Consider the following 22,928-nt stretch of genomic DNA (forward strand, 5'->3'; position numbering starts at 1 on the left):
ACCCTTCGGGTCTCCTGGCCTTGTACCTTGATGGACTGCTAGCTTCCTAAGCTTGCTGCTACCTTCTCTCTGTGGGGGCCCACCAGAAGCAGAGGGCCACTGGTTGAGGTAGTTGGGCCTGGAAGTCCCAAAGTTGCAGCTGTTCTATCCAAAGTGGGCGGAGCGAAAGGGTGAGACTGTGTAATGTTGTACCATCTTGGGTATTTGCTGGGATTGTTCTATGTGTTTATTGCCCGCTTTGTGGTTCAATAAAGTATTGCCACGCTGTTTTACCCTCACCCTGTGTTGTCTGAGTAGAGTTACGCCCACGGAAGATCCCGAGTCTTCACACCCTTCCCCCACAAGTGAACCCATTTTGGAAACTACACCCCTCAATGATTTTATCCAAGGGTATAGTGAGAATTTTGAACCCATAGGTACTACACAGAATTTGATAACATAGGGTCGTCATATTGAATTTTTTTTTTCACAAAAATGTTGCTTTCGCCTCAAGTTTTTTTTTTTTTTACAAGAGGTAACACCAAAAAGTGGACCCCACAATTTGTTACCCACTTTCTTAGGAGTGTGGCGATATTCCACATGTAGTGAAAAAGTTCTGTTTGGACAAATGGCAGAGCTTGGCAAGGGAGGGGTACAATTTAAATTTTGGAACACAAATTTGGCTCTATTTAGAATAGATTGTCATATTTGCAGAGCCTGTCTGGTTCAAGAACAACAGAAATCCCTCTTACTGCAAACTCTCTCATCTCTCTGCATCACAGACTTGGCCCAATCTTGGATCTCTTTATACCTAACACACCAGACATTCAGTGTCTCCCACTCACACACCACCTTCTCATCTCACCCCCTATCTGTCAGTGTCCCCCAAGGCTCAGTTCTAGGACCCCCTGCTCTTCTCCATCTACACCTTCGGCCTGGGACAGCTCATAGATCTGTGTGTCATCAGCATAGAGATGAAACTGAAAGCCATGAGACTATCTCTCTGGACCTGATATCACCTCCTTACTAACCAGAATCCCACAATGTCTGTATATTTCATCCTTCTTCTCTGATAGATTTCTAAAACTTATCATGGACAAAACTGAATTCATCATCTTTCCATCGTCTCCCTCAATCCCCCCCATCTGACCTATCCATCAAAGTCAGTGGCTGCTCAATCTCCCCAGTGCCGCAAGCTCGCTGCCTCAGGGTAACCCTGGACTCTAATTTTTTCTTTCAAACCACATGTTCAAGCCCTTTCCACTTTCTGCCGACTTCAACTCAAAAATATCTCCCAGATCCGCACATTCCTCAACCACAAATCTAAAAAAAACACTAGTGCACGCCCTCATCATCTCCTGTCTCGACTATTGCAACCTCCTGCTTTGTGGCCTCCCCTCTAATACTCTTGCTCTCCTCCAATCTATCCTAAACTCTGCTGCCCGACTAATCCACCTTTCCCCCTGATATTGTCCAGCCTGTTCTCTCTGTCAATCCCTTCACTGGCTCCCCATTACCCAGAGACTCCAGTTCAAAACCCTAACGATGGCATACAAAGCCATTCACAACCTATCTCCTCCATATATCTCTGACCTAGTCTCTCGGTACTTACCTGCATGCAACCTCCGATCCTCACAAGATCTCCTTCTCTACTCCCCTCTTATCTCCTCTTCCCACAGTCGCATACAAGATTTCTCTCGTGCATCCCCCCTACTCTGGAACTCTCTACCCCAACACATCAGACTCTCGTCTACCGTGGAAACCTTCAAAACAAACCTAAAGACCCATCTCTTCCGACAAGCCTACAACCTGCAGTAACTCTCACTCCACCATACCACTGCATAACCAGCTCTACCTTCACCTACTGTATCCTCACCCATCCCTTGTAGATTGTGAGCCCTCGCGGGCAGGGTCCTCTCTCCTCCTGTACCAGTCGCTGACTTGTATAGTTCAAAATTATTGTATACGTTTTTGCCATGTATACCCCTTTCACATGTAAAGCGCCATGGAATAAATGGCGCTATAATTAATAATAATAATGTCTTTTTTGTTAATTATACCCTGTAATGTATTTATCTAGGGAGGTAGTGAGTAGTTTGATACCACCATTTTTTATGCAGTTGATGCAGCACAAGTTTGAAAAAATGCAATTTGCAATTTCTTTACTGTCACTTTTATGAATCTTTTTTGTACATTCTGAAGAACACTCCTCAAATGTTACTGCGCTAGTTTTTCAGTGTTCAGAAATACATCCAATATGGCACCAATGTGAGTACTGGACACACGAGACTGCCTCTAATAGATGGCGCATCATTTGGTCTTTAGGGTGAAATTGGTGGAATTTTAGGACCCATTCAAAGGTAACAGAGACATTGAGCTGCCGAACAAGAAAATACTTCTAGGAATTAATATTCCCAAAGGGAGGCATGCCCCTAACACACATTTGCGGATTATAAAACTCTGTCTGGTTAACAAAACAGTTGTACCACATTTGTTTATATTGTAGCACGAAAAAAAACCTGTTCTGTAGTAAGGGGCAAAATGTTCAAAATGTAAAGGAAATGCAACCAACTCTGTGGTAAACCTGAGTTTGTTCCAAAGATGAAAGAACACCAGCAGGGCTAGAATGACAGGTTTATCTCTCAAAGAGGCTGTGGAGACACAAGGGTCAGTGGGTGCTCTCGTCCACTAGCCTGGCTGTCTTTAGAAAGAACGCATGTACCAAGGCTCATTCCACTGAACACCCGCACTCCTTCCCCGTGAACGTAATACTACTCATACAACACAGGGTGTGGGTAAAACAGTGTTGTAATACTTTATTGAACCACCCACAGACAACAACATATAGGATAGTCCAAGCAAATACACAAGATGGTGCAAATTACAGAATCTCACCCGCTGGTTCTCCTGGATTAGAGCAGTTGCGACTTCGGTGCTTCTAGGGCCGACTACCCCTACCAGTGGCACCCTGCCTTTGGCAGGCACACATAGACAGTAGGTAACAACAAGCTTAGGAAGCTTATAGTCCATTGAGGTACGTGGCCAGGTGAACTGATTGTCTCAATTTGGCTTCTTCAAACGTCTCCATTGGTTCATTGATGGGCAATGCCGCAGATCTGTATTCCTTCAGCTGTGAACATGGTCCCTTAAGCTGGTGTCCTGTAGAGTGTATCAAATCTGAATTCCTCCAGTTGGAGCCATGGTGCCTTGGCTACTGTCATGTAGAGACTCTCTGCAGAAGGATAGAGGTCCCTTTTTATACCCTCATCTGCCTTCCAGGCTTTTGTCCACAGGTCAGGGGGAATGTGGGATGAGGTCATCTCTTTGTTCGAGTATTCAATCAATCTGCATAGTTTGTCCTCCAATGTTTGCAGGTCAACAAGCTGCATGGACTGATACAATAAGTAATCAACATATTAGCAAACACTGATTGTTCAATTACTCTGTCCTCCAAAGATAGCAGCACAATAATCTGCAGCAAACATCAATTCAAGAGTCAACATTCAGGCTCATATGAACAATGGCCTATGTCTCCTGACCTACTGAACAATACATCTGGTCTAATTAAGAATAAATGCTGTGTTGTCACAGAGAGTGGTCATATAATGTTTAGCTCCATCAATTCCTATATAAGGGACAAATGTGCTAATAGACGTGGTACAACATAGCAGACTCCTGCCTGTCAAAGTAGGGACTACTATATGCACAAAACAACCAGTCCCCTACAGAGCTCTAAACTATTTGTCTGGTATAAGAGGTTCAGCAAGAACCATGCACCGATTTGGCACCATATTTGGCACCGTATTTGGCTCGCTTGGAGGGAATGAATTGCCGGAATGACAGATGGTCCTTGAAACTCATAAGGGATTCGTCAACTGCAACATTTTGCTCCGAGGTATAGTAATTTAAAAATGAGTTTTGTAGGAGGGAAATTAGGAGTCTCAATGTGTTAAGGCAATCGTAGTTGGGGTCATTTCTTGGGGGGACTTGGGAATTATCACTAAAATGAAGAAATCTCATTAGGGTTTCATAACGGGTTGCTGCAAATACAAGGGTACTATGAACAGATTTTGTTTCCTAGTAGGAGTGGAGAGTGTTGTTTTTTTTTTTCACTAAACCTATGTTGAGGGTAATGCCCTCAAATTTTTTTTATTTCAGGGACACTTGTGGGTATCCATGAACAGGAATGGAAGGATGTGGCTTTTTGGGAAAGGTATTGTTGGGCATTTAAATTAGTTGGTGGGCAATTAATTGTAGGTCTTCTTGGGTGACAAAAATTTGGAAAAAATTAAACGGGGTAAAACTAGTGACAAACTTATACCAGGCCCTGCTGAAAACTGTGGAACTTGCGAGGAAAAGGAATCATCAGGATACCACAATGGAGGGGGGACTGTGGAACTTGACCCTGTCTCTGATATTTCAGCAGCGACGACTTACTCCACTAACATTGGGCTGTGGAATCCCGCGAAGAAAAAGGAGTCATCACTAGATGAAAATAGTTCTGTTTTAGAAGCAGATTCTGTATCTCTCCTGAAACTGAGCAAAGCAGAGTGCACGTCCTCTCCGTGGTAAACCTTCTGCTGGCCATTATTATATTTTATATGCTTGCCCAACAAACAAAAACCCTAAACCGAATCTAAAGTTAGTATTTATTTTTATATACACACATAAATAAAAAAAATATATATATATACAGTACAGACCAAAAGTTTGGACACACCTCATTTAAAGATTTTTCTGTATTTTCATGACTTTGAAAATTGTACATTCACACTGAAGGCATCAAAACTATGAATTAACACATGTGGAATTATATACTTAACAAAAAAGTGTGAAACAACTGAAAATATGTCTTATATTCTAGGTTCTTCAAAGTAGCCTCCTTTTGCTTTGATGACTGCTTTGCACACTCTTGGCATTCTCTTGATGACGTACCCCTTTCAATATTTTTGTGCCCCTTGGGATTGGTTCAATATGACAATGTGGTCCCTTGATTACAGTATACAAAATATGGGTGGGATTAACAGTGCAAAATTAAAGGGGCAAACGTTGGATAGGGAACATAAAATTTCACAAAATGTGGATGCAGGTAGCCTGAATTCACTGTCATACCATATACTTGAGTGTTGGGAGGAGAATAAATGATTGAATGCAGACTGTTCCTTTCCACACAAAAAAGCAGCCATACTTACCAAAACCTAATCACAATACTAATATACTGCAGGATACAGCATGCCCCCAAAATAAAAGGTGAAGGAGCAAAGGAGCAAAATACTAATGTACAGCCATACACTCACTGTATGACTGGTGCCTTATCTGTGTTCATTTACAATACTAAGCAACTCCTTTCATGGATGGTAGGCATTTGTGTGGTTGTTCATCAGTATTTTGTAAATGTGCTGCCTCTGACTTTATCAAATAGGGCTGCTGTATACTGCAGTACATTAGAATAATGCCCAGATCAGGGGCGAACACTGACAGCTTGGGGCCCCTGTGCAAGAAATGTGTGTGGGCCCCCCTCCTTTTATGGCGACAAAGCTACAGATATATATATCTTACATAGTTTCTTTTATTATGTATATTACCGTCCCTTATTACACAGTGTTCTCTCTTGTTATGTACAGCAACGTCCCTTACAAATCAGATAATATAGCGCCCTGTATGTTATTACATAGAGTCCTTTCATGTTAGATATATAATGTAATGATGGCTGATGGAGCATGGAAAAGCTTTTTTTATGATGGAGGAGCTGATGGACCGGTCTTCTGGTCAGATGCTGCCTCACCAGCTACTCCATCAGCAGTCATTTTATATCTAACAAAAGACGACTATGTAGTAAAAGAGGGCGCTGTGACTGACAAAAATAACACGAATATACTATGTAAGGGACAGCACTGTACATAACAGCAGGGGAAGCGTTATAATAAAAGATGGCACCATATACAGTATGACTAGAGAGGATGGTACGTAATAAGGGAGCATGTTATACATAATAAAAGATGAAACTATGTAACTAAGGACGGCGTTATACATAATAACTGAGCACACTATATACTAAGGGACTATGCTATACATAATAAAGCTACATTCCTGTATCTGTGTGCAGCATTTGTGTGCTGCCCGCTATTACAGACGCATTGAGCACGTCCTATTCTGATCCTCAAAATCGGATCAGAACAGGACATTCCTTGACCCTCACAAATCCCATACTCAGACACGTGATTTTCACGGATGTGTGAATGGACCCAGACAACTCTAGGAGTCTGTGTGCTGTCCAATAAAAAAATCTGACAGCTCACGCACATTTAACACAAATGTGAGAATGCAGCCTAAGGAATTTTACAGATAACATTATCACTCCAAGTCACACAGAGCAGATACAGAATAATATTTACATCCAGGAACTTACCGCTAACGTCTCATCTGATCAGAGTCGGTTTCTGCTGCTTCTTCTCCATCTGGTCAGACCTTCATGTTGACATCTCCCAGTCACGACTCGTCCTGTAACGATGATCACCACAGTTCTAAAAATAACAAGGTCACATATATTGTATACATACATGCGTCTCTCCCGCACTGCGTCCCTGAATACTGATATGTACCCCAACATTAATATACTATTAGCCACGCACCAATCAAAATATATCCATCATTGTCCACTCCCCCACCTCCATCATTATCATCTCCCCCACCTCCATCATCGTCCTCTCCCCCACCTCCATCATAGTCATCTCCCCCACCTCCATCATAGTCATCTCCCCCACCTCCATCATTGTCTTTTCTCCCACATCCATCATTGTCATCTCCCCCACCTCCATCATTTTCTTTTCTCCCACCTCTATCATTGTCATCTCCCCCACCTCCATCATTGTCATCTCCTCACCCCATCATTGTTCTCCCCATCCCCATCATTGTTCTCTCCATCATTGCTCTCCCCCACCTCCATTGTTGCTCTTCCCCACCTCCATCATTGTTCTCCCTAATCCCCATCATTGTCCTCTCCCCCACCTTCATTATTGCTCTTCCCCTCCTCCATAATTGCTCTCCCCATCCCCATCATTGCTCTCCCCCACCTCCATCATTGCTCTCCCCATCATTGCTCTTCCCCACCTCCATCATTGGTTTCCCCCATCATTGCTTTCCCCATCCCCATCACTGCTCTCCCCCACCTCCATCATTGCTCTGCCCATCCCCATCATTGCTCTCCCTGACCTCCATCACTGCTCTCCCCCACCTCCATCATTGCTCTCCCCATCATTGCTCTCCCCCACCTCCATCATTGCTCTCCACCACTTCCATCTTTGCTCTCCCCATCATTGTTCTCGCCATCCCCATCATTGCTCTCGCCCACCTCCATCATTGTTTTTCCCCACCTTCATCATTGTTCTCCCTCACCCCATCATTGTTATCTCCCCCATCCCCATCATTGTCTTCCCCATCATTGTCTCCCCCACCACCCCTCATTGTCCTGGACCTTTCCCCAGTGTAGTAGTAAAAAAAATAAAACAAAAAAACAACATTTACCTCTCTGCCCAATCACCCGCAGCATCGCTGTTGCTGGCAAGTTTCTCCCTAACACAGGGCCTCGCTACATGCTGACATCATCAAGCCGCGCATGCCTGTGTCAGGGAGAAAGCGCCGGGCAGGAAGCAGAAGATGGATCTCTCAGCTCTGCTGCCATTTTCCTCCTGTCAGCAGCAGAGCTGCAGAGATCTCTCCCTGCCCACCGCGTATGAAGAGGGCAATCAGTATTAGCCGCCCTGCAGGAGCCCCCCTCCACCTCTGGGCCCTGGTTCAGCTGCATCGGTGGTATGTCCGCCCCTGACCCAGATATTGGTAAGTAGGCTGTTTTTTTTTGGTGAATTTTTTGTTATTTGATGTCATTTTCAGTGAATTAAGACTTTCTGATCCCTCAATCATCTGTCTACTTTATACAGGATTCATTTTTGTCATATAGTTATGGTTCGTTTTTGTATCCCATTAAGTTTTTTGTACTAGGTAACGGATCAGGAGCAAACACAGACTAAAAAGGCCCCTGTGCAACAACAGTATCCCTTTGCAGTCCAATAGCGCATCATAATACACAATACCATCTGCTTTGGAGATGGAAGTGGGCCCCCTTATCTCATGGGTCCCTTTGTGGTTGCACAGGTTGCACCATTATTCACTATATGGTATTGTATCTGAATGCAGTGCCTGTTTTAGACAAAGTGTGGCTTTGGGCAAAAATTAAAATTGGGACCTAACATATTTGTACCATGACACGGAAACATTTAGAGTGCTAGCTGATTTTATAGGGTTAAACAAGCTCCAGTTAATTATATTCAGGTCTTCAGTGCTTGTTTACCCGCCTCCTTACATAGGAGATAAAGAATGATGGGAGTAGAGTGATCACTCTGTCCCCTTACAGCATCATGCAATCAGCAATACATCTCCTGTTTGTGCTCCCAAAAACAATGATTTTGTTTCAACATTAATAAGAAGCGGATCTAGGTATTCCGACTCCCAAGGTAAGAATTCAGTTTGGCGCCCCCTCCTATACACAGCTCAAGTGGTTTGAGTAGTCATCATGTGACCACTTAGATGCGATTTGCATACTTACAGACACAAGCTGACTAGCTGCTCTTCAGCATTCTCTCAATGGTCAGTGAAATACTACAGCCCTTGCTTCGTTGAGAGAAACAGGAAGAAAAGCTAGTATTCACATGACCATAAGTATGAAAATTGCATGAGTGGTCATGTGATGACTGCTGGAACTGGCAAGTAGTGTATATTACATGCTTTAAGGATTGGGTATGCTACAGTGCTTAATGTTATAATTAAAGGAGTTGTCGAGGTTTGTGATGAAAGACTCCAGTCACTCTATGAGACTGCAGACTTCTGAATCCTCACAGTCTGCACGGTCATGTAACCGCAAGTATGTGTCCAAATAGATGTGCGCTGCCTCCCTTAAAACAAGTGATTTGAGCGAGGCAGCACACGTCTAGTTGGCATGTGACTGCAATATATGCATATTGCTCACTTGCAGTTACATGCCCTCACGCTGTCACCATCAGCACCACAGAATCCTAACAGCATGCACTACATGCACTATGAGGATTCAGAAGTTAACAGTCACATAGAGAGATTGTAGACTTTCATCACAAACCTGGACAACCCCTTTAATGTTCCTAACATAAATGCAAATGGAGTAACCCTTAACTTTTCCGATGTCACAACACATTATTAACATAGCCATGTATCATGTAATCTTACAAGTTATAGATTGTAACGTGTGCAGGATGAAAATCAACAACAGCACAAGAATACATCACCAGAACCACCATCAGTACCAACAACAGCACAAGAATACATCACCAGAACCACCATCAGTACAGAAATACATCACTAGAATCTCAATCAATATAGAAACACATCTCCAGAACCACTGGCAGTGCAGAAATACATCACCAGAACCATCATCAGTACAGAAATACATCACCAGAACCACCATCAGTGCAGGAATGTATCACCAGAACCACCATCAATACATAAATAGATCACCAAGCTTAATACAGCGATCAATTTCAATGTCAGGTCAGTCCTATATGCACTTGAGTCACATGAACCTGCAACTCCCAGTATGTCCTTAACAATACTAAGGATATATTGGGAATTGTTAACAGTTATTATCAGACTGCAGACCATACAAGAACCATGAGCCATAAAAGCTATAGAAATGGAACAGATAATGCACTCACCAACAGTGTTGCTTGATAATAGTCCTGTTTATTCGGGATTACTCATGCGGAGGGGTGGTGCAGGTTCTGGGGTGCGGGGGGTAAGAGGACAACGGCCGTTTAGCGCGGGTCCTGCGCTTCAACGGGTCCACTACCAATACCAGGTAGCAAGCAACACTGTTGGTGAGTGGATTATCTGTTCCATTTATAGAGCTTTTATGGCTCAAGTTTCACTATATATGGAATCTGCACCACCTGTCTCGCATGCACACGGCTAGTGCCCTGTCTACGTGGTTTCCAGGCTAACACTCTTTCATATGCAAAGTGCAGCGATTAGTGCTCGACAATAGAAAGCTGCATAGTGTGACTGGTGCCTTACTATCTCTTTTCATATGCCATACAAGAACCACATTACTAATGAAACGTAGTCAGTATCACAAATAAACATTACATCCAGGTACCTTATAGGTAGCATCTTTTCTGATTGAAGTGGATTCCCATCCCTATTGTCTTCATGTAGTATAAATACCATGATGAAATTGTATCATATGAATCTACAACTCCCTGTATGTCGTTAATAGTGGTAAGGAGATGCTGGGAGTTGTTTTTATGAGTCATCATTAGACTGCAGACCATAAAAGAACCACAATACTGATGAGACAAAGTAAGTTTCACAAAAATATTTTCTTCCAGGGATCTTATAGGTGACATCTTCTCTGATTGGAGTTGTTCTTTCTTTTCTTCTCCATTTGGTTCAGAAGCCCTTATGACTTTTCACATCCACAACTCTTCTCTGCAGACCTCCATCTTCTCCAGTGTTCTGCAGCACATCCCATATCCCGACACAGTACCCTTAAAAATAGCGTGATTACAATGCTCCTAAATAAAAATATCTGCCCTATGCAAAGCCCCTGAATAAATAATTGTCCCTCACTGTGCTCCCTGCACAAAATTTGACCCCCACACTGTCCCTCTTATGGTACATGCCCACCACACTGCCCTCTCCTTTCTATACTGGGCCCCTTCCTCACACTTCCCATCCTTGACATACTGTCCCCTTCTTGCTGTGCCCTAACACTGTCCCTTTATACTGACCCCTCTCTATACTGTCCCCCCACCCCACCGAGTCTCTGTACTGTGACCTCTCACATTTTTCTCCCTCATACTGTTTCCTCACAGTATTCCACTCAATACTGTATCCTCACTCATCCCCCCTCATCATACTGTTTCCTCACACATTTCATTCTCTCCATACTGTCTCCTCAAACTCCCCCCTACTTATACTGTCTCTCTCATTACAAGAAATCCTCATTTTCTTCAGCTCCATTGGAGCACTTACCAAACTGACGTTCATTATGCGTATGCGGTGCTGGAGAGTGACATCCTGACCTGATCATGCTGCTGACATCGCCCTGGCCTGGAAGTGCCAGTAGTCAGGGCTTTAATTGTATTTGCGCCTGAAAGACGAGAGTACAATTGAAAGCTTGGAGCCGACGTGTTACACCTTGCGTGAGCCAGATGTCAGCTTGACAGCCTGCTCAGAGGATGACCGAATCCCACATTGGAGGCGACAAAATGCAGCAGCCTGGGAGACACCTCAGACCACCATACCAGATGGTCGATGGCGCTTCCCTGCCAGCAATGCTCAGGGCAAATGGCCTGCCTGCTCCCCCATAGAGACACCCCTACATAAACTAACAGTAGCGCTGATTCCCAGGCGCTGGTACCTGTGCTCCTGATGCGGCACACAGGCGGCACACAGTTGCCACACGTGTGACAAACACGAACACATGGGACACGGATATCTCCGGTACCAATTTTTCCAGTGCCGGAAATATACGGACGTGTGAAACCACCCTTAGATGGTTTCCTCTGGTGACCAGCAATCTTTAAGTCTGGCCACAGATTCTCAATTGGAGTCTAAATCCCATTGAACACCTGTGGAAAGATCTTAACCCCTTCACGACCTTGGGATTTTCCGTTTTCGTTTTTTGCTCCCCTTCTTCCCAGAGCCATAACTTTTATTTTTCCATCAATATGGCCATGTGAGGGCTTATTTTTGCAGGACAAATTGTACTTTTAAATGACACCATTGATTTTACCATATAGTGTTCTGGAAAATAGGAAAAAAAATTCCAACTGCGGTGAAATTGCAAAAAAAGTGCAATTCCACAATTTTTTTTATTTTTTTTACTGTGTTCACTAAATGCTAAAACTGACCTGCCATTATGATTTTCCAGGTCATTCAAATTTTGCAGATACAAAACATGTATAAGTTCTTTTTTATTTAAGTTATGAAATAAAATCCAAAATTTGTAAAAAAAAAAAAAATGGTGCCATTTTTCGAGATCCGTGGCGTCTCCATTTTTCGGGATCTGGAGCTGAGTGAGGGCTTATTTTTTGTGCACTGAGCTGATGTTTTTATTGATACCATTTTGGGGTAGATACAATGTTTTGATCGCCTGTTATTGCATTTTATTGCAATGTTGAGGCAACCAAAAAAGCATAATTCTGGCGTTTTGATTTTTCTATCATTACGCCATTTACCAATCATAATAATTCTTTTCATATTTTGATAGATCGGACGTTTCTGAAGGCGGTGATACCAAACGTGTCTTTTTTTTATTGTTTTATTTTGAATGGAGCAAAAGGGGAGTGATACGAAATTTTATATATTTTTTAAATATTTTTAAAAATATTTTTTCTACTTTTTACTTGCTTCAATAGTCTCCTTAGGAGACTTGAAGCTGCGATCATTCAATCGCCTGTGCTACACATAGTATGGCTTCAGCCCTGCTATGTGTAGGAAAAATCATCATCTTCTATGGCTGGCATTCATAGCAGATCAGCAATGACAAGCATGGAGGTCTGCTGCAGACCCCCGGTTGTCATGCCAACCCATCGGCGCCCCGCGATCATGTCACAGGGGTGTTGATGGACGTGGTTTGTGACGCGCTTCCGGCATGATCATGTTAAATGCTGCTGTCAGATATTGACAGTGGCATTTAACATGTTAATAGCCATGAGTGGATCGCGATTCCTCACGCATCTGTTAGGAGCATGTGCTGACATGTGCTGGAAAAGATGTGGGCTCCGGCACCGGAGCCCGCATCAAAGGGAGATACACGACCTATAATGTACCTGCGTATGCAGTGACTGCAAGGGCTGCCAAAAATTAGGATGCACTCCAATACCCCATTGAAGAGTTGTGAAGGAGGGCCTCATTAAAAAAAAGTTCCCATTATAAAAGAGTGGGACTCCTATACTGTTATTGTGTATGCAGTGACTGCAAGGGCTGCCAAAAATTAGGGTGTACTCCAATACCCCTTTGAAGAGTTGTAGAGGAGGGCCTCATTAAAGAAATGTTCCCATTAAAAAGGAGTGGGTCTCCTATACTGTTATTGCGTATGCAGTGACTGCAAGGGCTACCAAAAAATAGGATGCACTCCAATACCCCTTTGAAGAGACGTAGAGTAGGGCCTCATTAAAAAATTGTTCCCATTATTAAGGAGCGGGTCTCCTATAGTGGTAATGCCCATGCAGTGACTGCAAGGGCTGCCAAAAATTTGGACGCACTCCAGTACCTCTTTGAAGAGACGTAGAGGAGGTTATTGTTAAAAAAAATTGTTCCCATTATTAAGGAGTGGGTAGTGGGTCTCCTATACTGGTAATGCCCATGCACTAAGTGCATGGGCTGAAAAACATTTACCCCTGAGGGGTATACATGAACATACTGTATAACATACAGAATGTTAGAGGTAGACGTCTAAAAAAATTTCCTACGGGCATCATAAACACCCTTAAAAAATGATGTGGGAGTTGCATTATGGTCACCCTGGTGATATGGTGGTGGAGGATGAGGAGAAGGAGAAGGAGGAGGACAACAGAAAATAGACGAAATCAGGAAGTGTATACGCGTCTCTGGGTGTGAAGAAGTGTATGGGAATAGACCCCCCAAAAAAGCCACTGGATCTGACTTTATGATCCCCTGCTATCATCCGGTGGTGTTGAGAAGTCTGGCCCAATCCAGCCCTTGTTCATTTTGATAATGTTACGGATCCGGGTGGTGGAACCTCTGTGCTGCGGTGCAAGGAGGGACCAGAGGGGCGTAACTAGGTATCAACTCGGACTGACCAAGGTTGCACGGCAGCTCAATCGACTCCGTGAACCAGGGAAGGACCGAGCAGAGGGACCAGGTACTACTCTGGGCCAGTCCTTGTATGAGAGCAGGTGACTCCCACGGGTAACTGGCAGGAGCCTCCAGGCAGGCTGGCTGATAGGCACAGCAGGTAACTGGTAGGAGCCTCCAGGTAGGCTGGCTGGTAGGCACGGCAGGTAACAGGTACGTTCTCCAGGTAGGCAGGCAAGCCTGGCCCATAGACAGACTGGCGGGTTTGGACCGTAGGCAGACCGTCGGGCTGGAGAGTGCACTTGGCTGGCGGACTGGACTGGTAGTCAGGCTGGCGGACTGGACTGGTAGTCAGGCTGGCGGACTGGACTGGTAGTCAGACTAGCAGCGGGACCTGAGGGCTGAAGCAGAGGTTAGAACACAAAGCTACAACCTTGCATGGGCACCTCCATTTTTGAGGAGGTGCCTTTTATATGAGAAGTCCTCCGGCCATTGGCCTGGGATTCCTTAGGACAGTGCTCGCGGCCCCTTTAAGAGGAAGGGAGCACAGTGCCCAGGAAGCTGCGCGCGCAGGCAGCAGCAGCAGGAGAGATGGAAGACGCCGGGCCAGGAGAGCGGCGGTAAGGGGGACGGCGTCTCTGCCTGTCAGGGGGCAGAGACGCCGATGCTACAGTATCACCCCACTTTACGCCCCCTCTTTTTTAGGCCTGAAAGACATTTTTTAAGGAGAAGCGGGGCGTGGATGTTCTCCCTGGGTTCCCAAGTTCTCTCCCCTGGGCCAAACCCGTTCCAATCCACCATAAAAAAGGTTTTTCCTCTTACCCTCTTGGTGGTCAGAATGTTCTCTACCTCATAGACGTCCTCAGCGGAGACCGGAGCTGGGGAGGTACCTGGATCGTCGGAAAAAAAATTAAGAACAACTGGTTTGAGGAGAGATACGTGGAAGGAGTTGGGAATCCGTAAGGTGGCCGGGAGTTTTAACTTGTAGGCTACTGAATTGATTTGCTTGAGGACTTCAAATGGACCGATGAACCGTGGACCCAACTTATAAGAGGGTATTTTGAGACGAACATGTCTGGAGGAGAGCCAAACCTTGTCTCCTGGACGGAATTGAGGTGGGTCCAGACGTCTCTTGTCGGCATGTCTCTTCATCTGCTCGGAGGATTGAAGAAGTGCGGATCTAGTGTCCTCCCAAATGGTGGCAAACTCGCTGACCAGAGACTCCGCGGCAGGGTTGACCACTGAAGCGGAGACGGGAAACGGAATCCGGGGATGTTGACCATAGACCACAAAGAATTGGGACTTGGAAGAAGATTCGCTCTCATGGTTGTTATAGGAGAACTCGGCCCATGGTAGGAGCTCTACCCAATCGGTATCGCGAGCGTTGATGAAGTGCCAGAGGAAGCTGGTAAGGATCTGGTTGATACATTCCACTTGGCCATTGGACTGTGGATGATAAGTGGAGGAGAAATCCAGGGAGACATCCAGCAGCTTACACGTAGCTCTCCAGAAGCGCAAAGTAAACTGGACCCCGTGATCAGACACAATGTGGAGGGGTAGGCCGTGGAGGCGAAAGATGTGATGGATGAAGTCCTTAGCCGGCACAGATGCAGACGGGAGACCAGGCAGAGGGATAAAGTGGGCCATTTTACAAAAGCGGTCAGCGACCACCCAAATGACAGTACAACCGGCAGAAACAGGGAGATCAGTAATAAAGTCCATAGCAATGTGTTGCCACAGGGCAGCAGGTACGGGAAGAGGCAGGAGACGGCCGGCTGGAAGATGTCTGGGAACCTTGTTGCGGGCACAGGAAGAACAGGCCGTGACGAAGTCTACAACATCCTTGCGCAGGGAAGGCCACCAGTAATGCTGGGAAATGAGCAGGAAGGTCTTCCTCTGGCCAGCATGGCCGGCTAGTTTAGATGAATGACCCCAGTGAAGAACCTTCTTACGATCCGGAACCGCTACAAACGTCTTACCGCATGGGAGACGAGACAGGTCCAAGGGAGCCACATTCATCACTTTGGAGGGATCGATGATATGCATAGGCTCCTCCTCTTGATCGGAAGACAGGAAGGATCGGGACAAAGCGTCGGCTTTAATGTTCTTGTCCGCCGGGCGGTAATGTAGGGTAAAGTTGAAGCGGGCGAAGAACAAAGACCACCGGGCCTGACGCGGATTGAGTCTTTGGGCATTTTGTAGATATGCCAGGTTTTTGTGGTCAGTGTAGATGACCACCGGGTGCAGAGCCCCCTCTAGCAGTTAACGCCACTCCTCCAGAGCCAATTTGATGGCTAGCAGTTCTCGGTCACCTATGGAATAGTTGCGCTCGGACGAGGAGAAGAGCTTGGAGAAGAAGCCGCAGGTTACCATTCTCCCGGACGGAGATTTCAGGGTGAGCACCTCTCCGGCTCCGGAAGAGGAAGCATCAACCTCCAGAAAGAACTGCTTGTTGCAATCCAGACGGTGCAGCACCAGGGCAGAAGAAAAGGCTTGTTTTAAGGAGAGGAAGGCCTCCTCCGCTTCGGACGTCCATTCCTTAGGATTTGCTCCCTTACGGGTGAGCACAGAGATGGGTGCAGTCCGGGAAGAGAAATGTGGGATGAAGAGACGGTAATAGTTAGTGAAGCCCAGGAATCGCTGAATCACCTTCAACCCCTCTGGACGGGGCCACTTTAAGATGGCAGAGACCTTCTCGGGGTCCATCCGTAGACCTGTCTTAGAGATAATATAGCCCAGGAACGGAAGAGAGGCCTGCTCGAAGAGGCATTTCTCAAATTTTGCAAATAGGTGATTCTGCCTGAGCCTAAGCAGGACCTGACGAACATCCCTCCGGTGTGTGGGAAGATCCGGAGAGAAGACCAAGATGTCGTCCAGGTACACCACCACGCAAGAATATAAGAGGTCATGGAAGATGTCGTTAACTAATTCTTGGAAGACGGCTGGAGCATTACAGAGGCTGAAGTTCATCACACGGTATTCATAGTGACCATCCCGGGTATTGAATGCCGTCTTCCACTCGTCTCCTTGGCAGATCCGGATCAAGCTATACGCCCACGAAGATCGAGCTTGGTGAAGATCTTCGCGCCTTTAAGGCGGTCGAACAACTCAGAGATGAGCGGCAGGGGGTATTTATTTTTGATAGTAATCTGGTTGAGTCCTCTATAATTGATACAGGGGCGTAGTGAGCCGTCTTTCTTTTTTACGAAAAACAATCCAGCTTCAGCCGGAGATGTAGATTTCTGGATGAATCCCCTAGCCAGATTTTCTTCGATGTACTCCGACATGGCCTGGGTTTCGGCCAACGACAAAGGGTAGATACGCCCATGGGGTGGAGTGGCACCGGGTACCAGGTCGATAGGGCAATCATATGGCCTATGAGGTGGCAGTGTCTCTGCTTCCTTCTTGTCGAAGACATCTGCATAGGACCAGTAAGGTGCCGGTAGATCAGGTAAATTAGCCGGAGTAGACGGAGGTCGAGCCGGGCGAACCGGCACAAGGCAGGTCTCATGGCAATCCTGCCCCCAACGGAGCACCTCACCGGATTGCCAATTCAGAACGGGTTCATGTCTCTGTAGCCAGGGTAGACCTAGCAAAAGGGAGTGAGAGAGACCGGATAGCACATGGAAGGAGATCCTCTCCGAGTGCAGCATTCTCACCTGAAGGGTTACAGGCTCAGTGACGAGCAAGATGGTCACCGGAAGGAGTCTTCCATCCACTTAAGCGACTGCCAATGGTTCAGCCAGAGGTTTGGTAGTAATCTGATACTTCTCTACAAGGGACTGAGAAATGAGATTCACAGCGGCTCCGGAATCCAGGTGGGCGGATTCAAAGAAGCGGTTCTCTCCACAGGAAATAGAAACGGATAAAGTCAAGAATGGAGAGGATTTACTCTTGCCTAGGACGACCTCTCCGAGCGGTCCTAGACACTGGAGTTTCCCGGCTTCACCGGACAGGAACGGATCAGATGCTCCTTACTACCACAGTAGAAACAGCTCCCCTCGGCTCGGCATGTTTCTTGGCGAGACTTGACTATCTTGGTCTGGTCGATCTGCCTGGGTTCAGGCGAGCGTGCCCGGGGAGTTGCTGGTTGGGAGGCAGGTTTCTGGAAAACAGGAGCAAGACGAGGAAATCTTCTCTCCCGGGTAGTCTCCTTAGCACGTTCCTGGAAACGGATGTCAATCCAGGTAGCTAGTGACACCAGGTCATCCAGGGTGGTAGGAATGTCCTGGCCGGCTAGCTCGTCCTTATTTCGACCGGAAAGACACTCCCAGAAAGTGGACACAAGGGCCTCATTGTTCCAGGCAAGCTCAGAAGTGAGGGTACGGAACTGTATGGCATACTGGCCCACGGTGAGACTCCCTTGGCGGAGACGGAGCAATGAGGAGGCAGTAGAAGTCCTTCGTCCGGGCTCATCGAAGACCCTCCGGAAGGCAGTGAGGAAAGCCGGAAGATCGGACACCAGGGGATCCCCTCTCTCCCATAGAGGGTTTAGCCATGCCAATGCTTCCCCGGTGAGGTGAGACATGATGAACGCCACCTTGGCCCGGTCGGAGGGAAACTGATGTGCCAGTAGTTCAAAGTGCAGCGTGCACTGGTACAGAAAACCCCGACATAAGACGAGGAGGCGCAGAGAGCTGGATGCCATGGTATTGGTAGGCCGCGGCGCTGCCGGAGCGGGTGTCGCTCGGCTCGAGGCAGGCACAGGTGGGACAGACAGCATGTCCATTCGAGAGTTGACAGACCACAGGTAGGTCAGGATGGTTTCCTGTTGGGATCTCTGATGAGAAACCTCATGGTACAGGTCAGCAAGCGAAGGAGCCTGGGGGCCAACGTGTTCCATGGCCCGTGCAAACTGTTACGGATCCGGGTGGTGGAACCTCTGTGCTGCGGTGCAAGGAGGGACAAGAGGGGCGTAACTAGGTATCAACTCGGACTGACCAAGGTCGCACGGTGGCTCAATCGACTCCATGAACCAGGGAAGGACCGAGCAGAGGGACCAGGTGCTACTCTGGGCCAGTCCTTGTATGAGAGCAGGTGACTCCCACGGGTAACTGGCAGGAGCCTCCAGGCAGGCTGGCTGATAGGCACAGCAGGTAACTGGTTGGAGCCTCCAGGTAGGCTGGCTGGTAGGCATGGCAGGTAACAGGTACGTTCTCCGGGTAGGCAGGCAAGCCTGGCCCATAGACAGACTGGCGGGTTTGGACCGTAGGCAGACCGTCGGGTTGGAGAGTGCACTTGGCTGGCGGACTGGACTGGTAGTCAGGCTGGCGGACTGGACTGGTAGTCAGGCTGGCGGACTGGACAGGTAGTCAGGCTGGCGGACTGGACTGGTAGTCAGACTAGCAGTGGGACCTGAGGGCTGAAGCAGAGTTTAGAACACAAAGCTACAACCTAGCACGGGCACTTCCATTTTGGAGGAGGTGCCTTTTATATGAGAAGTCCTCCGGCCATTGGCCGGCGACTCCTTAGGACGGCGCGCGTGGCCCCTTTAAGAGGGAGGGAGCGCGTGCGCGCCCTAAACACAGTGCCCGGGAAGCTGCGTGCGCCGGCAGCAGCAGCAGGAGAGCTGGAAGACGCCGGGCCAGGAGCACGGCGGTAAGGGGGACGGCATCTCTGCCTGTCAGGTGGCAGATATGAGTCAGCCTGTCAGCATTTTCAGTTGACAGGCGGATGCACCTATCAGTTATAATGCCCCCAGCGGCACTAAAAACCCGCTCTGACAAAACACTAGCAGCAGGGCAGGCCAGGACCTCCAAGGCATAGAGAGCCAGTTCATGCCACGTGTCCAGCTTGGATACCCAATATTTATAAGGCACAGAGGAATCACGGAGGACGTTGGTATGGTCGGCAAGGTACTCCTTCAGCATCTTCCAAACCGTTTCCCTCCTTGTCAGAGTACCCCGCGCAACAGGGCCTGAGTGCTAGGAGGGTCTGAGAAAACTGTCCCACACCTTTGACAGTGTTTCTCTGCAACTGCTGCATTGTATTTGTGTCTCCCTCACCTGTACTTCTTGGTTGTCCAACAAACAGTGACCTCTGCCGCCAGCGTTTTCAGATGGGATTTTTTTTAATAATTCCTCAACAAGGGCCTTCTGGTGCTGCAACATTTTATTAGACCTCTCCGCCATGGGAAGGAGATATAGAAAGTTTTCCTTGTAGCATGGGTCTAGAAGTGTGAAAAACCAGTAATTACTGTCACCCAAAATGTGTACAATGTGAGGGTCATGGGAAAGGCAGCGGAACATAAAGTCAGCCATGTGTGCCAGACTGCCAATAGCCAAAACTTCCCTGTCCTGAGCAAGAGGACGATTGTCCATGCTTTCATCCTCGTGGTCCTCCTCCTCGTTCACCCTCTCCTCAGGCCATCCATGCTGAACAGACGGTATGACTGTTGTGTGTGTAGTACCGTCTGTAGCACAGGAAAACAGCTCCTGTTCCTCCTCCTCCTCATTATCACCCAATCCGTGTTGAAATGAGGCTGGACTGTGTGGCATCACCCTGTATGGTTCCTTGCTCCATCTCATCATGCTCCGCCTGCGATGCCTCCTTTTTAATTGTGAGCAGCGAGCGTTTCAGTAGACAGAGAAGCGGGATGGTGACGCTAATTATGGCGTCATCACCACTTTCCTTCTTGGGGGAGTCCTCAAAGTTTTGGAGGATGGCACAGATGTCAGACATCCATGCCCACTCATCTGCTCTTATGTTCGGAGGCTGACCTGAATACCGATGGACGTGTTGAATCTGGTACTCAACAACTGCCCTCTGCTGCTCACAAATCCTCGTTCACCCTCTCCTCAGGCCATCCATGCTGAACAGACGGTATGACTGTTGTGTGGGTAGTACCATCTGTAGCACAGGAAAACAGCTCCTGTTCCTCCTCCTCCTCATTATCACCCAATCCGTGTTGAAATGAGGCTGGACTGTGTGGCATCACCCTGTATGGTTCCTTGCTCCATCTCATCATGCTCCGCCTGCGATGCCTCCTTTTTAATTGTGAGCAGCGAGCGTTTCAGTAGACAGAGAAGCGGGATGGTGACGCTAATTATGGCGTCATCACCACTTTCCTTCTTGGGGGAGTCCTCAAAGTTTTGGAGGATGGCACAGATGTCAGACATCCATGCCCACTCATCTGCTCTTATGTTCGGAGGCTGACCTGAATACCGATGGACGTGTTGAATCTGGTACTCAACAACTGCCCTCTGCTGCTCACAAATCCTTCCCAACATATGCAACGTTATGTTCCAACGCGTGATGGCATCACACACCAGTCGGTGAGCTGGAAGCTGCAAATGTAGGTGACTTTTGGAAATGGGCACACACGCGGCGTACTTTCACAAGCAGATCTGGCAGATCCAGGTAGATTTTGAGAAACTGCTGAACCACTAGGTTTAGCACATGGGCCAGGCATTGTATGTGTGCGAGCTTGCCTAGCTTGCGAGCCGCCACTAGGTTATGGCCATTGTAACACACGACCATGCCTGGCTGTAGGTTCAGCGGTGACAGCCACAGATCTGCCTGCTCTGTTACAGCTGTCAACAACTCTGCAGCAGTGTGCGGTTTGTCCTCTAAGCATATTAGCTTCAGCACAGCCTGTTGCCGCTTGGCCAAGGCATTGCTGCAGTGCTTCCAGCTTCCGACTGATATGGTCATTTCGGAGATGGTGGCTGAAGAGGAGGAGGAGGCTAGGGAGGATGAGGTGCGGAAGCTGTAGAATGTGGGGGCATGAGTCTATGAGGATTCCCACTTCCCCAGCTCCATGCTCTAATTGTGTGCTTTTGGAATAAAGTTATTTTTTCATCGCACTTACAATGTTGCAAAGTGCCACCTTTATCCACCACATATTGCAACATTTCAAGTGCAAGTAGTTGAGAAATGTGGCAGTTTAGCGCTGTGGCCTATGGGGCATTGGCTGCATATTTGTGCTTGCGTTCAAAAGACTGGGGTAGGGACAACTGAACGCTGCGCTGGGACAAGGACGTCGTTGCTGATAGTGGTGGTTGCAAGTGTGCAATGACAGGTGCAGGGTGGGAGGTATCTTCGCCTGCGCCATGGACAGGGGATTGGGGTGCACGCACAACAGCGGAACAGGCAATGGTCTCACCTGCAGACACTGTTTCTTGACCCTGGCGTTTGGCCCAACTAGTCGGGTGCTTTTCTGTTACGTGCCTGAGCATGCTGGTGGTGGTTAGGCTGGTAGTTTTGCTGCTCCTGCTGATGCTGGCATGGTAGATGTTGCAAATAGCCTTTTTGGGATTATCTGGACAGTCTTTAACAAACATCCAGACTTTGGAAGACCTAACAGTTGGACTGGCAACTTCCCTCATGTTGGTGTTCCGGGGAAGAGTTGCCCGCCTTGTGTCTGTGGCCACCCCACTGCTTGTTCCTGCTTGTTGTGGTGCTAAACCTCCCTCACCCTCTGTGCTGCTGTCTTCGCTATGCATGTCACCTTACAAGGTTAAGTCAGTGACTTCATCGTCCACCACCTAGTTTTCAACGTACGCACCCTCGGCCTCCTCCTGACTTGCTGGCAATTGTGTCTCATCATCATTATTCACCTCTAGAGACAGTAATTGCACTTATCCCCCGTCACCTTGGTGTGACCGTGGCTGCTTAAATTTTTGGGCATCACTACATGCGCATTCCTCTTGCCCCGCTTCAAGTGGACCGGGCGAGAGGCCCGAATCTATAAATGGAAAAGCGAACAGCTCTTCAGAGTGTCCAAGTTTGGGATCACTTGTCTCCGGGCACTCGGCATGGTGGGAGGAAGGAGAATCAGGGTGAGGAATATGTGGTCCAGACTCACAGCTACTGAGACTGGACCGTGTGGAAGGCAGGGTGGTGGTGGTGGCAAACTGACTGGAAGCATTATCTGCTATCCAACCACCAAGCTTTTCACACTGCTCTGGCTTCAAGAGTGGTGTTCTGCGGCCCCCTAGAAATTGGGACAGGAAGGTAGTTCGACATGATGTGGGTGTTTGTTGTGCTCCCTCAGTAGGCATAGTTTCATCTTACCCATGGCCTTGGCCTCTGTGTGCACCATCAGCATCACGTCCTCTTCCCCGTCCCTTGCCACGCGCTTTGCCCATTTTAAATGGAGT

Source organism: Phyllobates terribilis, unplaced genomic scaffold, assembly GCF_046119375.1.
Source record: "Phyllobates terribilis strain yellow unplaced genomic scaffold, ASM4611937v1 Scaffold_10__3_contigs__length_209671492, whole genome shotgun sequence".
NCBI classification, from domain to species: Eukaryota; Metazoa; Chordata; class Amphibia; order Anura; family Dendrobatidae; genus Phyllobates; species Phyllobates terribilis.